Source organism: Dioscorea cayenensis, chromosome 3 (genome assembly GCF_009730915.1).
Source record: "Dioscorea cayenensis subsp. rotundata cultivar TDr96_F1 chromosome 3, TDr96_F1_v2_PseudoChromosome.rev07_lg8_w22 25.fasta, whole genome shotgun sequence".
Taxonomy (NCBI): Eukaryota; Viridiplantae; Streptophyta; class Magnoliopsida; order Dioscoreales; family Dioscoreaceae; genus Dioscorea; species Dioscorea cayenensis.
The window spans coordinates 8944559-8959666 of NC_052473.1; the positions used below are offsets into that span (position 1 = coordinate 8944559).

At 42.5% G+C, this 15108-nt stretch overlaps 1 non-coding gene across 1 annotated transcript; it reads left to right on the forward strand.

Moving 5' to 3' along the window:
* The first annotated feature begins 307 nt into the window (after nucleotides 1-307).
* LOC120257705 lies at nucleotides 308-414 on the forward strand. Its single transcript, XR_005535795.1, has one exon. It is a non-coding gene; the product is annotated as a small nucleolar RNA R71 (small nucleolar RNA).
* Nucleotides 415-15108: the final 14694 nt, after the last annotated feature.

Genomic DNA, 15108 nt, shown 5'->3' on the forward strand with positions numbered 1-15108 from the left:
TGAATCCCTACAATCAGCACAACTTGTGATTGTGGCTACGCTTGGTAAAGTCAATGTATCCAATTTCTTGCTTAATGCCTCTACTTGGGCTGCCAAGGATGTAAGCGCATCAATTTCATGGAGTCCAACCATTTTCTTCCTTTCTCTTGCATTCCATTGGCAGCTATTCAACCCCATTTCTTCAATCAATTGCCATGCTTATTTCGGAGTGTTGTTCCCCATTGCACCTCCTGTGGCGGCATCTAGAAGTTGTTTTTTGCTTGAGCTCAACCCGTTATAAAATGTATTAATGATCATCCACTTGGGGAACCCATGTTGTGGACATTTCTACAAAAGGTCCTTGAATTGTTCCCAAGTCTCAAACAAATTTTCAAGTTCCATCTCGAATAAATGAAGATATCTCATTATGAAGCTTTTTCGGATTTTCCCAGAGGGAAGTGCCTTGTAAGGAAAGCTTCGAACATTTCGTTCCATGTTGTGATGGAAGCTATTGCCAATGAATGGAGCCACTCTTTGGCCTTTGCATTGAAAGATAATGGGAAAGCCCTCAGTCGAATTACATCATCAGAAACCCCATTGATCTTCAACATGTGGCACACTTCAAGGAAGTTCTTAATATGATTATTCAGGTCTTTATTAGCTAACCCATGAAATTGTGCAGATTGTTGAACCATCTGAGTAAAGGCCGGCTTCAACTCAAAATTCTGGGCTGCTATCGGTGGCCTCACAATGCTCGATTGTGTTTGATAAGTGCTTGCATTTTAAGAATGCAAAGTATTCTTTCCTTGCGTTAGACATTACTTTTATCAAGTTTTAGTGCTAATACTTGTGTATTTGTATTACTTTGGTGCATGTAGGTTTGTGTAGCCAAATATTTAGGAAAGAAGCTAATGCAGATTGTTAATGCACTATTTGATGAAATCTTAGAAGGAACAAATGCGAAGACACAAGTTGGATTCAAAGATACATGAATGTCCACCAACCTCTGTGTATTCAAGCAATCACATGGTTTTTAGGGTCACAAAGGCAGTCATATTTACGTATTCCAACTCGTGTAATGATAGCAAGATCATCACCAATGAGTCCATTTATTGAAGAAGTGATGTGATCTACGGCATAAAGCGTGTGCCCATTTATGTTACCTCGATGGAAAATGTGGAATCGGGAGCGTTTTTAGGCGGTATCATAGCAGGTTACTATAGAAAACGCTATAGTAGTTCACTATAGCAGTTACCACTCATAGCCCACAGAAAATTAGGATTCCAGAGAATCCATAAGCATGTGTGGAATTTCCATAGGGGCGTATCAAAATTCCATAGGGGTGTGTGAAAAATCCACAGGGCCATGTGGATGCCCGATTCCAGCCTATTTAAAGCCGTGATTCAGCCCGATTTCGGAGGCCTTTTTCTCATCGCTTTCTCCAACTCTTGAGAGGCTTTGGGTAGTGTTTAGAGAGATATTGGCAAGGCTTTTTTTAGTGGTTCTATGGCTTTGACACTTTGTGTTTCTCTTGGAAGAGAGTTATTGGGTGAGTTTTTTTGTAGGCACCGATCCAAAGTGACATGTGCCTTTAGAAGCTGACAAAGGGGACCTTTGGAGAAGATGAGGCTACTCCACAAGACCATCGAGAAGAATACCATCAGGGTTTTACTATGGATTGCTTGTTTTTACTTTCAATTCTATCATTGATTATATCTTGCTCCATGGAGAGTTAAACCCATTGTGGGTAATTGGATTTGTGAACCCAAGGATGTATTTGTTTCATTGACCTTTTATTATACTTTCCTTAATTGATGTCTTTAATTAAGTTCCAATCTTGAATACTTGTTAAATGATTTCTCTTTTAGAGTGACACTAGGGTTGAGAGTCTATCATGGTAGCCTTTGTGGATGAGTGACACACCATAAGGGCTAGACAATACTAGATTGGAGAAGGTCGAGAGTGTGAATCGAGAGATAACGGAGCATCCCCTTTTCCTTCTGATGTGATTTATCCTACCTCCATTTCCTAGAGTTCTTTGTGGTCATAATAGAGTGAAGTGGTAAAGGATGAACTCCGTTGGGACTTAGTTGCGTGAGCGATAGAGTGAAGCATTGAAGTGAACTTTAGTATCTAGGTCTTAATTGTGACTATGAGCCTTTCGCCTAGACCAAAGGGTTAGGTCTACATATAGGAATAAGGTTTATCACTTGGAATCCCTAATACTTCTTGCGACTTTGCATAGTGTGAGGTGTCAAGACTGATCGATTTCTCAATCGGGGTATAGTAGAGTTAGTCACAGTTAAACTTAGGTTTGGGACCATGTATCTTAGGATGTCCACGACTCATTTAGCATTAGTTAGGAATTATAATAGTTAGTTTTGCACTTGAAGAGATAATCCTAGGTGGAACAATATCCGAGTACCCCACTTCCTATCGATTGCCTTTTCCTCTCACTTATTTGTGTCTCTCTTTCTTATTTCTTTTATTTTGTCTACATTACATCTTATCAACATAATTATTATTTCATCCTCACTCGATTATGTAGAAGTCTTGGTGTTTCTATTCCTTATTCCCTATGGATATGATACCCCACTCACGGGATTTATTACTTTGACAAACTCATGCACTTACGTAGTCACATGCAAGGGGTGTGTCAAGTTTTTGGCAAAGTTGCTAGGGAATAGGCGTTTAGAGATTCTTTGCACTTTGCTATCTTAGTCGAATGCTTAAGGATGAACTCCTTCCGATATGAAACCCCCTGGATAGTCGTGTCGATGGTCTTGTGGAAAGTCCTCTACTCGTCGTCCAAGGATTCCCTCGTCCTGATAGGATATGCCTCGACAGAAGCTCCCCTACCAACCTTCTTCCTCAGGAATGACGATGTCAGAGCCGTAGAACCTCTCCAAAACCTTGGCCAATAACCCTCAAAACCCTAGCGGAAGCCCTCTCTCAAGTTGGGGAAAAGATGGAGAAAAGAATACTAAAATTGGGGCTGATTCAGCTTTAAATAGGGCAGGAATCGGGGAACTACACGGGTGTGGATGCTTCACGCGCCCGTGCGGAATTTCCACACGAGCGTGGATAATTTCCACACGCCCGTGTGGATCCTCCGAACTCTGTTTTTCTCGGTACCGGCTATGTGCGGTCTTTGCTACGATACTTGCTACCATATTGCTACGATGATTCGCCATACGATCCCGCCGTAATAGCTTCCCGAATCCATACTTTCATCGGAGTAACGCAAACATGCACACGTTCACGCTCGTGGATCACTTGCTTCTTCAATGATAGGCACGTTGGTGGAGCTCTTGTTCTATGTGCATAAGTCAGAATGCTCGAGTGTGACTGCATTTGTGCCCCTCAAAATGGATGTGCCAAACTCGAATACGAGGAGGTTGGCACACACTCTAGCATCTCACATCGACCTATCTCTTCGCGTTTGAACCTTAGCAAGATTTCCTCCAAAATCGGTGCATTGTAATCAACATTGGCTTCTTTCCTTCATACTTGGCCCCACAACCCTACCTGCACGAAAGTAACATAAAAACACACATATTAGTGTAAAACCCAAGAAAAGTAATGCTCAACATTAAGAATGAACGCTTCGCATTCATATCGCACAAGCACTTATCAGTACTCAAGGTCTTCAGGTAGTGTTTTCAACTCCAAATCTGGTGCTTCCTCAGTTGACGGCATCAAACCCATGTTCCAAAGCCCATCACCCTGTTTGGACCCTGTTTCTTCTGTAGACCCTGCACTCTCTTCGGAACTGTTGCCTGCACACTGAACACGAAGTTCAAAACATTCAGCATCATTTCCTAGACCGTCATGATGCCCGCACTGTTACCCCCCGTTCTCCAAGGTGGGATTCATGCAACCCTCGGCAGTCAAAACAAACTATTTAATTGGTGATATGCTTCCTTCACTCACTGATGGTGTTCCACTTTTCATAAAGGTCTCAAACACTGTGTGCCAGCTGCTGAGTCTAGAAGGTGTGAAAAATGTTGCTGAGTCTGCAGATTAATCTAGCCATCAAATCTGTGTACGTAGTCTTCCAACTTGATGTTCGGGGTTACCATGTTGCATTCACGAGATGGACTATACAGAAGGAAATGGAAAGTGAATTAAACTATTAAGAAAGAAATAACGATAAAGAATGAATAAAGAATAAAATGGCTAGAGTAATAATCTAAAAGGTTCCTTGAATTCCTTAAAGTTCCCCAGCAACGCCGCCAAAACCTTGATTGCTTCCCCGCAAGTGTACGGGATCGCCAAGTAATACCTCGCGTGAAGACACGAGGATCGTATTCCATGGGGCTAAGGATCTCCTATTACTCCTTCTCGAGCTATTATATAGCCTAAGATCTCAAGTGATGGATTTTTACTCTACTAAATGTAATTAAAGCTAAAACGAGATTATGACCAAATTAGAGAGAACAAGCAATAAGAAAGCAAGAAAATCAATGTGATGCAAAGGCCTATGGATGAGGATCCCCTTGAGGGGTTATCATGCAACATGGATGATGATCTAAAGATGCAAGGGTAAAATGGACCATGAGATTCCAAGATTAGAACAACCCCAATTTCTCGGCGATTGAACCCTAATCCCATACGAACATAGATAGGAATTTCTTCCAAATCTACATTCCTACGATTGCATTGAGTACGAGGAAATCTCACTTAGGATTAAACCTACTCTTCTTCGGATTAAACCTACATGGAGGGCTACCAAACACCCGATTTCTCGGCGTGATGATACAAGCATCCCCTTTTAATCCATTCATGACCTAATACATGCGAGCAAGTTACATCTACGTGCATCATTCATAGAAGAGCTACGGATTTCTCTTTAGTGTAGCACTTAGCATAAAAACAATGTATTAAATCTAAAAATTACCCAAGCTTGGAATTAACAAGTTATCATCCAACATACATGATAAAACCCCCCAAGGTTCACCAACACCAGGTGGCCTTGGGGGTCTAGTGTGTCATCATCTCACGACAAGCAATACAAACAAGCAAAACATGAAACAAAAGCATAAATGACACTCCCTAGATGAAATGGTGGAGGAGGAGGTGAAGAATGTGCTGAATGACGCTTTCCCCACCAAAGGAGTGCCAAATGACGCTTCCTATAGCCGCGGGTCTCCTTCCTTCAAATCGTGGTAAATCTCCCCTTGAATGATGTTGCCTTCTTGCCGTGAGAGTCTTGGACCTTGGGCTTGAATGATCTTCTAGCTTCCTTGCCCTTCTTCTCCTTCCCAAAGTTGCCCAAAATCTCCCAAGTGGTCTCCCCAAAATCGGCCAAGAAAACGTCCAGCCAAAAGTTCCTTGTTCTGCCCTAAAAGTAGGTATTTATACCCCCGAGGGATACGAGTCATATGGGGGTCGTATAGCACTCAAAAACCATAGATTCGCAATCAATACCGGGTGCATATGGCCTCCATACGGCCCCGTATACTAGGCAGTATGGAAATCTTGGCAGACACTCTAAATCATTCCGCTGCTACAGTGCATACGGCCCCCATACTGGGTAGTATGGGGATAGTATGAAATTCATGTTTTCTTCTCTTTTCGCACAAATGATATCTTCTTGTTCACCATGGCTTCCTTATACCTCACAAAGTAAATAGTAGACGATTAAGCGCAAAACGGGCATTAAACCTCACAAAATACATGCAAAGTGAATACGATATATACATGAAAACATCTACATTTAGACACTTATCAAATATCCCCACACTTAAGCGTTGCTTGTCCCCAAGCAATCAACTCATGAAAAACAGAGAGACTGAGAAGTAACTAAATGCATTACCTCTGGCATCAAGTAAATATAAGACTCTAAAAGCAATGGACAATGATACATAGATGTTGAGTTATAGTCAATAAGCATAATAAAAATATCCTGTCTCACCCCTTATATGTCTGTGCCGTGTAAGTGAATCTTATATCTCATATGCCCAGATCTGGTCTAGCCTAAGGACTTCAATCAGTACAGCTCTAGATGCTAATTACTCCACTTACAAAGAATACTATGTCTTAAACTACTAAGTGCTACTTCAATGGCCAAATAAGATCCTTCAAATTCAATACCTTGAAACTAAGTCCACTTTCTACTCAAAACCTTTGGTAGGTACTCAAAAAAAGATCACTAGGTTTTATTTTTCATTTCATCATTCATTTCTTCTTCTTTTTGAGTCCCGACTAATGTAGACGCAAGAAAAATCATTGTGAAATCTTTTCCGGAGGGTGCACATGTCTGGTTAGGCACAAGAGACACCCAACTACTCGATTCATAGATCCACATAGACGCATTCATGCTTCAATAGCGGAGGAATACTCGACATAGACAATTAATTTTTTACATTCACCCTAGATCACATCTTCAGAGTACTCTACATGACACAAAACTAGGATTAGCTCAACAAGACTTAGAAGTTCTTAAGAGTCCATTGAAAGATAGAACTTAGTGTTCTAAGGCCAAGTACTCAAAGTAGTGTGTTACACATACAAGAGAGTTAGAGAGTAGTCACATTGGCTATTCCCAGGGCATCGACAAAAAATTAAGTGCACATGATAATACTAGGGGTAAAACAGGATTCAATAAAGCATAGAAACAAGTAACTCACATCAATCATTAGTCCAAGCTAAAAAAATCTTACAGGAATGAACAAAGCCATCATAGGTAACACTGGCATGTAGCAAATGATCCTAATACATGAAATACACCAATCCCCACACTTAGTGTTGTATATTGCCCTCAATGTACACTAATTATGAAAAACATGCAAGATGAAGCAATGCACAAATAATAAAGGAGGGTGAAAACGAACTCCCCGGTTCAACTTGTGCTCGTCGTGAGGTAGGACGTGAGAAAATGTGTGGTGAGCAAGACATGTCTCTTCCGACCTCCATTAAAACCAGGAAAGCTCACAAAATTCCCTTAATGCCCTGTGAGGCAAAAAGGGGACATCATCATTCCACAAAGATTTAAAAAGAATACAAGCACAAGGGAGAAACTAGAGAGTAGTCAACAAAACATAAAGATGAAAATAAACTAAAGTTTGACAACACAAGTCGGTAGGGTAGAACCATGCCAAATCATCAAAAAACAAAAATACAAAGCAAAGCAAGCAAAAGTAAACAATAGGTGTTCAAGCTCCAACAAGCTACTACTCATCACAATCTGGTGCTAGTGGTGGTGGCATGGTGGTAGAAGAAGTGGCCACAGTGTGCGAGGATGAACCACAGTAGGAGGTGAGGAAACGGTGAAGAATCTGCCTTGAGCCGGAGCTGTCCCTCAATGATCTGGTCAAGCTGGTAACGAATCTCACGCTGCTCCTGATGCACAGCCAGAACCTCTTCTTCAATCCCCCTCAGTCTCATGTCAAAGTCAGGTAAAGATGTAGCGCCGGGGGTAGGAGCAGGTGCGCCCTCAGGGTCTAACTCTGTGTGCTCAGTATGTCGCTGACTAGACTCACCAGTGACCTTGTGGCATGTGGGTCTGCCACGTGCGATCACCAAGCCTACCGCTCGTATGTGGGTTGGTCCAAGGGGTACTGTACCTCCTACAATGGTCATGCCTCGCGTCTGCTTAAGTAAACCCATGCCATGGATCAATCTAGTCACATAGGGCCCAATAAATATAGCTCCCAATCGTGTATACGAGCCCTGGTGAAGAAATGCATCGGCGACAAGTGGCCAAGGTGAGTAGGGCATCTCTCGAAGATGCCATACATCGTATAAATATCGGCTTGAGTGACAACCCCCTTGCTATCTGCCTGGCCCCAAATACATCTAGCAATCAAAGCATGAATTAATCTGTGTGCTGTGTCAATCATGCGCGAGACCTTTCGTGTTTGATCATCACCCGCCAAAGTCGCCAAATAGTTGCTTCTACCCACTCCACATGGGAAATCAAGCTTAAGACGTCTACTAGGCATGTAGTTGATAAACTCATCATCATAGATCCCCAAGTACTTGGCAAAATCCAAGTAGTGCATAGTACGCTTCCTTCCAAAAGCTTGAAAACGGATGGTGATAATTTTCCTATTCCACACGGAATCTCCATCTTGTTGTGCCTCAAATGTACTCAAAACCTCCAAGGTTAATTGACGAAAGGTTGGCTCATTTATGGCAAAAAGCTTGTCCCAACAATTTTTTGATAGCCATTTCCTTACTTGACTTGCAATTCCAAGGTTTTCCACAAGTCCCCACTCAAGGTAGCACAATGTTCCAAATGGTTTTGTTTTCAGTCGATCATATCTCTCTCGGTGATGGGATAACTTGAAGACGGGCTCATCGGGTTTAGAGGAGGGCTCGGTGGTCCTTAGGCGCTTGGAGGTGAGCCGTTTTGTGTTAGGCATCCCTACAATGAAGATAAACTTTGTTCAAGCTCATAGGGATACAAGATAAATCAAAAGAAAATGCTAGAGATAGAGGAAACACATGAAAATTCAAATTTTTAAGGTCATACGGCCGTATGAGGGCCGTATGGTCACTATTTATGCGGCAAGAGTCTCCCCTAGATTCAAAGCATCGAAAATTTTTTTACATAAATTTGAAGGAAAATTCATCCATGATATTCACATCATTAAAATCAAGCAAAATGCTAAAGAAATCCCACACAAAATCTCCAAGAATGCCCAAGAAATGAGAAAGATAAAACTAGGGCATATAAAAAGCATACCGACGAAATCTTTAGAAAACAAGATTTAAACTCGGGGAAAAACACTAGATCGATGTCTCAAATGGATGAGGAGAAGATTTAGGAGAAAAAATGAGGAGATTTTGCCAAGAAATGAGTGAGAAAGAAGAGAAAAATTGGTGGAAAAAGAGAGAAAAGAAGAGAATGGAAGAAAGAGAAGAGAGAGAAGAGAGATGAGGGTTAAATAGGTGGGACGCTGACTCATACGGCCCCCATACGACCCCTTATAGGGGTCGTATGGCCCGAGAGCCCCATCTCGTCCGAGAGGAGCTCCATCTCAGATAGCCCCGTATGGGGCCGTTTGAGGGGCCATCTGAGATGGCACAGAGCCACGGGTTGGCTCTGTGTTCATCTCAGACGGCCACCATACGGCCCAGTAAGGCCGTATGCCCTTTAAAACCATTTAAAACTCCAAAAACTTGCCCCAAATGATGTAAACATGGTGTGTCAAGTTCGAAGACATCTCCAAACACGAATGAAATGAATAAAACGATAATCTAGTACATGAATTAACACCTAAACATGAGTTTCCCAAGAAGTTGCACAAATATAGCACAATTAAAATGATGAGAGCACTATGCCAAGTGTGTGAGCATGAACTTATTCAAAAGTAAAACAAGTCTAAGAAATACGAGAATGGAAATGAAGTAAGACCTATAATACAAAAATATGAAAGAAAACACCACCGACACTTGGGTCGCCTCCCAAGAGGCGCTTCTTTAACGTCAGGAGCCTGACGTACCTTTTCCTTACCTCACGGGGGCTCAAAGAGTTTGAAACCACCCCCGGTTTCCTTTGTAGTGCTATTATTGAAGTAGAATTTTAATCGTTGCCCATTGACCTTAAAATTACCATTTTCCGGGTGGGTTACCTCAGCCGCTCCATGTGGGAAGACTTGAGTAACCGTGTACGGACCCGACCAACATGATCTTAGCTTCCCAAGAAATAATTTCAGCCTAGAGTTGAATAGCAGGACTTGATCGGCCACATAAAATTGCTTAGGGTGCTTGATGCACCTGTCGTGGTACTCCTTTACTTTTTCTTTATAGAGCTTCGAACTCTCATATGCCGTGGAGCGCCACTCATCAAGTTCATTCAGTTGGAGTTTCCTCTTGGAACCCCGCAAGAGAAGAGTCGAGATTTAGGAACTTAATAGCCCAATAAGCTTTGTGCTCAAGCTCAACGGTAGATGACAAGCTTTTTCCATAGACTAGTCTATACGGAATGATGCCAATAGGAGTCTTGTAAGTCGTTCAGAGGCCCGCAGTGGCATCGTCGAGATGTTCCTGCCCTACTCTTCGGGTTCTAAGATACAGTCTTCTCTAAGATTCGCTTTAAGTCCCGGTTGGATACTTCCACTTGCCCGCTAGTTTGTGGGTGGTATGCTGTTGCTATTTTATGGGAGACTCCATAGCGCTTCAATTTTTTTGCGAATTGGGCATTACCGAAATGAGTGCCTCTGCCACTAATGATTTCTTCAAGAATTTCACCACCACCCTCACATCATTTGTTTGCAATGCTTGAGCCTCCACCCATTTAGACACATAATCGACTGCCATGAGTATCAACTTGTATCCATGGGCCCATAAAGTCAATCTCCCACACATCAAAAACTTTACAGGCTTGGTTCCAATTTTGGGGCATCTCGTCCCGACGAGATATGTTACCGACCTGCTGACATCTATCACAAGCTTGAATGAATTTCTTGGTGTCATGGAACACTGATGGCCAATAGAAACCTGTATCAAGAATTTTCTTTGTTGTTTTATTCGCATCATAATGGCCACCAGTGGGTCCTTAGTGGCAATACCTCAAAATGCATAGACCCTCTGCCCTAGAAACACATCTTCGAGCAACCTGATCGGAACAAACCCTGAATAGGTATGGATCTTCCCAGATGTAGTGCTTGAGGTCTGAAAAGAATTTCTTCTTTTGTTGATATGTAAACTATTTCGGGATGACCCCACTAACTAAGTAATTAGCAAAATTGGCAAACCAGGGTGGTTCCTTCTCTTCTACTACCTGGATATTATACAAGTGTTCTTCAGGGAATGAGTCATCAATGTCCTTTTCTCTTATAGTTTCTGTGCCAGAGCTCTCCAAATGGGATAAATGATCATTAGCAAGATTCTCTGCTCCCCGCTTGTCCTTAATCTCCAGGTCAAATTCTTGAAGCAGCAAGACCCACCTTATCAAACGTGGTTTGGCATCTGATTTTCTAAGCAAGTACCTCAAAGCCGAATGATCGATGTACACCACCACTTTAGAAAGAACCAAATATGACCGGAACTTATCAAAGGCAAATACCACGGCAAGTAGTTCCTTTTCAGTTGTAGTGTAATTCGCTTGGGCTCCCGTTAGAGTCTTACTTGCGTAGTAAATGGGGTTGAAATGTTTGTCTCTCCGCTGACCAAGCACTTCCCAAACTGCAAAGTCACTTGCATCACACATCAATTCGAATGGGGAGTCCCAATCTGGAGCTACCATAATCGGTGTCTGAATTATTTTCTCCTTGAGTGCCATGAAGGATGTCATGCAGTCATTATCGAACTCGAATGGGACATCCTTTTCCAATAACCTTCTTAGGAGTCTAGTAATTTTAGAAAAATCCTTAATGAATCTTCTATAGAACCCGGCATATCCCAAAAAACTTCTTATGGCCTTCACAGAATTTGGAGGTGGTATTTTTTCGATGGTGGAAATCTTTGCCTTATCGACCTCAATTCCATCTTTGGAAATTTTGTGACCCAAGACTATCCCCTCTTGGACCATGAAATGGCATTTCTCCCAACTTAGCACAAGATTGGTCTCTTCACATCGATTGAGGACTCGGTCGAGGTTCTTGAGGCAATCATTCAATGAATCACCAAAAAAAAGAAAAATCATCCATGAACACTTCCATAAAATCTTCTACCATGTCCTCAAAAATGGCCGTCATGCATCTCTGAAAGATGGTCGGGGCATTACATAGCCTGAAAGGCATGCGGCGATAAGCAAATGAGTCGTATGAACAAGTGAATGTAGTCTTCTCCTGATCTTCGGGGGCAATGGGAATTTGGAAATAACCAGAGAACCCATCCAAAAAGAAATAGTAGGCATGCCCAGCTAACCGCTCCAGCATCTGGTCAATGAACGGCGGGGGAAAAAAATCTTTCCGGGTGGCATCATTCAATTTTCTATAGTCAATGCATACCCTCCACCTTTCTTTGGGACCACTTGTGCGGGGCTTACCCTCTCACTATCTGATATCGGGTAGATGATGCCCACATCGAGAAGCTTGATTATTTCTATTCGGGCCACTTCTTTCATATTTGGATTGAGTCTTCTTTGTGGCAAGGCTTAGGGTTTGTGATCATCCGTCATGAGAATTTTGTGAGTGCAAACAGATGGATTTATACCTCTTATGTCAGCAATCTTGCAAGCAATCGCTTTCTTGTTCCTCCTTAGTACATCCACCAACCCATTCTTCTGCTTAACTGTTAGGTTTGAAGAGATGATGACTGGAAGCTGTGTACCTTCCCTCCAAAAGGCGTACTTGACAAGATCCCCTTGCGTATATCCCGCAAGTGCACGGGTGTATCGAAGTAATAATCCTTGGCGAGCGGGTATCGAATCCACAGAAGTAGGGAATAAAAATACTTAATTCGATTCTTAGCTATGTGAAAGATCAATGATGATGAGTGTCACAATGATTCAATTCTCAACAATAAAAACAACAAGTAAGAGAGCAAAAGTAAAGAAGGGGATAAGGCAATCGATAAAGATGGGGTACCCGGATAATGCTCCGCCTAGGATAATTGTTTCAAGTGCAAGAACCCTCTATTATGCTTCCTAATCAATGCAATGGTGAGTCTTGGAAATCCTTAATTACATAGTCCCAAATCTAAGGTCAACTATGCCTAACTCTATACATGTCCCGGAGGAGAAATCGAACAATCTCAACACCTCGCACTCGCATAGAGTTGCAATGAGTTCTAGGGATTCCAGGTGATAAATCTCTTCCTAATTATAGACCTAACCCTTTGGTCTAGGTGGAAGGTCCCTAACCACAATTGAGCCCTAGATACTAAGATCACCTCAACGCTTCACTCCGTTGCACGCGCAACTATGCCCCAGCGGAAGTTCATCCCTTAGACCATTCAATCTATTATGACCGCAAGGAACTCAAGGAACAGAGGTACGATCTATCACGTCGGAAGGGAAAGGGGACGCTCCTGTATCTCTCGACTCACCCTCTCAACCCTCTCCAACATAGCTTTGTCTAACACTCGTGGTGTGTCACTCACTCACAAGGTTACCAACAAGAACTCTCAACCCTAGTGTCACTCTAGGGGAAATGTTCATACAATCAAGCATTCAAGGTTGGAACTCATAATAAACATTAATTTATTGAAAGCATAATAAAGAGATTCAAAGAAACGAACACATCCTAGGGTTCACAAATACCCAAGTACCCACTAGGGGTTTAACTCTCCATGGAGCTAAGTACAATCAAAGAAATAGAATGTAAAAGCAATGAATCCATAGAGAAACCCCCTCGATAGTCGTGTCAGTGGTCTTGTGGAAAGTCCTCTACTCGTCGTATAAGGATTCCCTCGTCCGGTATAGGATACGCCTCAACGGAAGCTCCCCTACCAACTTTCTTCCTCAGGAATGATGATGTCAGAGACATAGAACCTCTCCAAAACCTTGGCCAATACCCCTCAAAACCCTAGCCAAAGCCCTCTCTCAAGTTAGGGAAAAGATGGAGAAAAGAATGCTAAAATCGGGGCTGATTCGGCTTTAAATAGGGCTGGAATCGGGCGACTACATGGGCGTGGATGCTTCACGCGCCCGTGCGGAATTTCCACACGAGCGTGGATAATTTCCACACGCCAGTGTGGATCCACTGAACTCCTGTTTTCTCGGCCATTTGTGAACATTGTCGCCATGATGCTCGCAACTGCAGTGTCTGTATTTCTACTACAAGATCCTCGCCTCGAATAGCTTCCCGAATCCATACTTTCATCGGAGTAACGCAAACATGCACACGTTCACGTCGTGGATCACTTGCTTCTTCAATGATAGGCACGTTGGTGGAGCTCTTGTTCTATGTGCATAAGTCAGAATGCTCGAGTGTGACCGCGATTTGTGCCCCTCTAAATGGATGTGCCAAACTCGAATCACGAGGAGGTTGGCACACACTCTAGCATCTCACATCGACCCTATGTCTTCGCGTTTGAAACTTAGCAAGATTTCCTCCAAAATCGGTGCATTGTAATCCACATTGGCTTCTTTCCTTCATACTTGGCCCCACAACTCTACCCGCACGAACGTAACATAAAAACACACATATTAGTGTAAAAACCCAAGAAAAGTAATGCTCAACATTAAGAATGAACGCTTCCCATTCATATCGCACAAGCACCCTGTTTGGACCCTGTTTCTTCTGCAGACCCTGCACTCTCTTCGGAACTGTTTCCTGCACAATAAACACGAAGCTCAAAACATTCAGCATCATTTCCTAGACTGTCATGATGCCCACATTGGTGCCCCCCGTTTGCCTCCTTTACGCTTGTTGACACCTGGCCCATATCAGCACGGTTCTCCAAGGTGGAATTCATGCAACCCTCGGCAGTCAAAACAAACTGTTCAATTGGTGATATGCTTCCTTCACTCACTGATGGTGTTCCACTTTTCATAAAGGTCTCAAACACTGTATGCCAGCTGACACCATCATAAGATATCCTTGAATCGCCAGATAGCAGTAGAGTACCAAATTGGTTATCTGGGAGGTGTGAAAAATGTTGCTGAGTCTGCAGATTAATCCAGCCATCAAATCTGTGTACGTAGTCTTCCAACTTGTTGTTCGGGGTTACCATGTTACATTCACGAGATGGACTATACAGAAAGAAATGGAAAGTGAATTAAACTATTAAGAAAGAAATAACCATAAAGAATGAATAAAGAATAAAATGGCTAGAGTAATAATCTAAAAGGTTCCTTGAGTTCCTTAAAGTTCCCCGGCAATGCCGCCAAAAACTTGATTACTTCCCCGCAAGTGTACGGGATCCCCAAGTAATACCTCGCGTGAAGACACGATGATCACATTCCATGGGGCTAAGGATCTCCTATTACTCCTTCTCGAGCTATTATCTAGCCTAAGATCTCAAGTGATGGATTTTTACTCAACTAAATGCAATTAAAGCTAAAATTAGATTATGACCAAATTAGAGAGAACAAGCAATAAACAAGCAAGAAAATCAATGAGATGCAAAGGCCTATGGATGAGGATCCCCTTGAGGGGTTATCATGCAACATGGATGATGATCTAAAGATGCAAGGGTAAAATGGACCATGAGATTCCAAGATTAGAACAACCCCAATTTCTCGGCGATTGAGCCCTAATCCCATACGAACATAGATAGGAATTTCTTCCA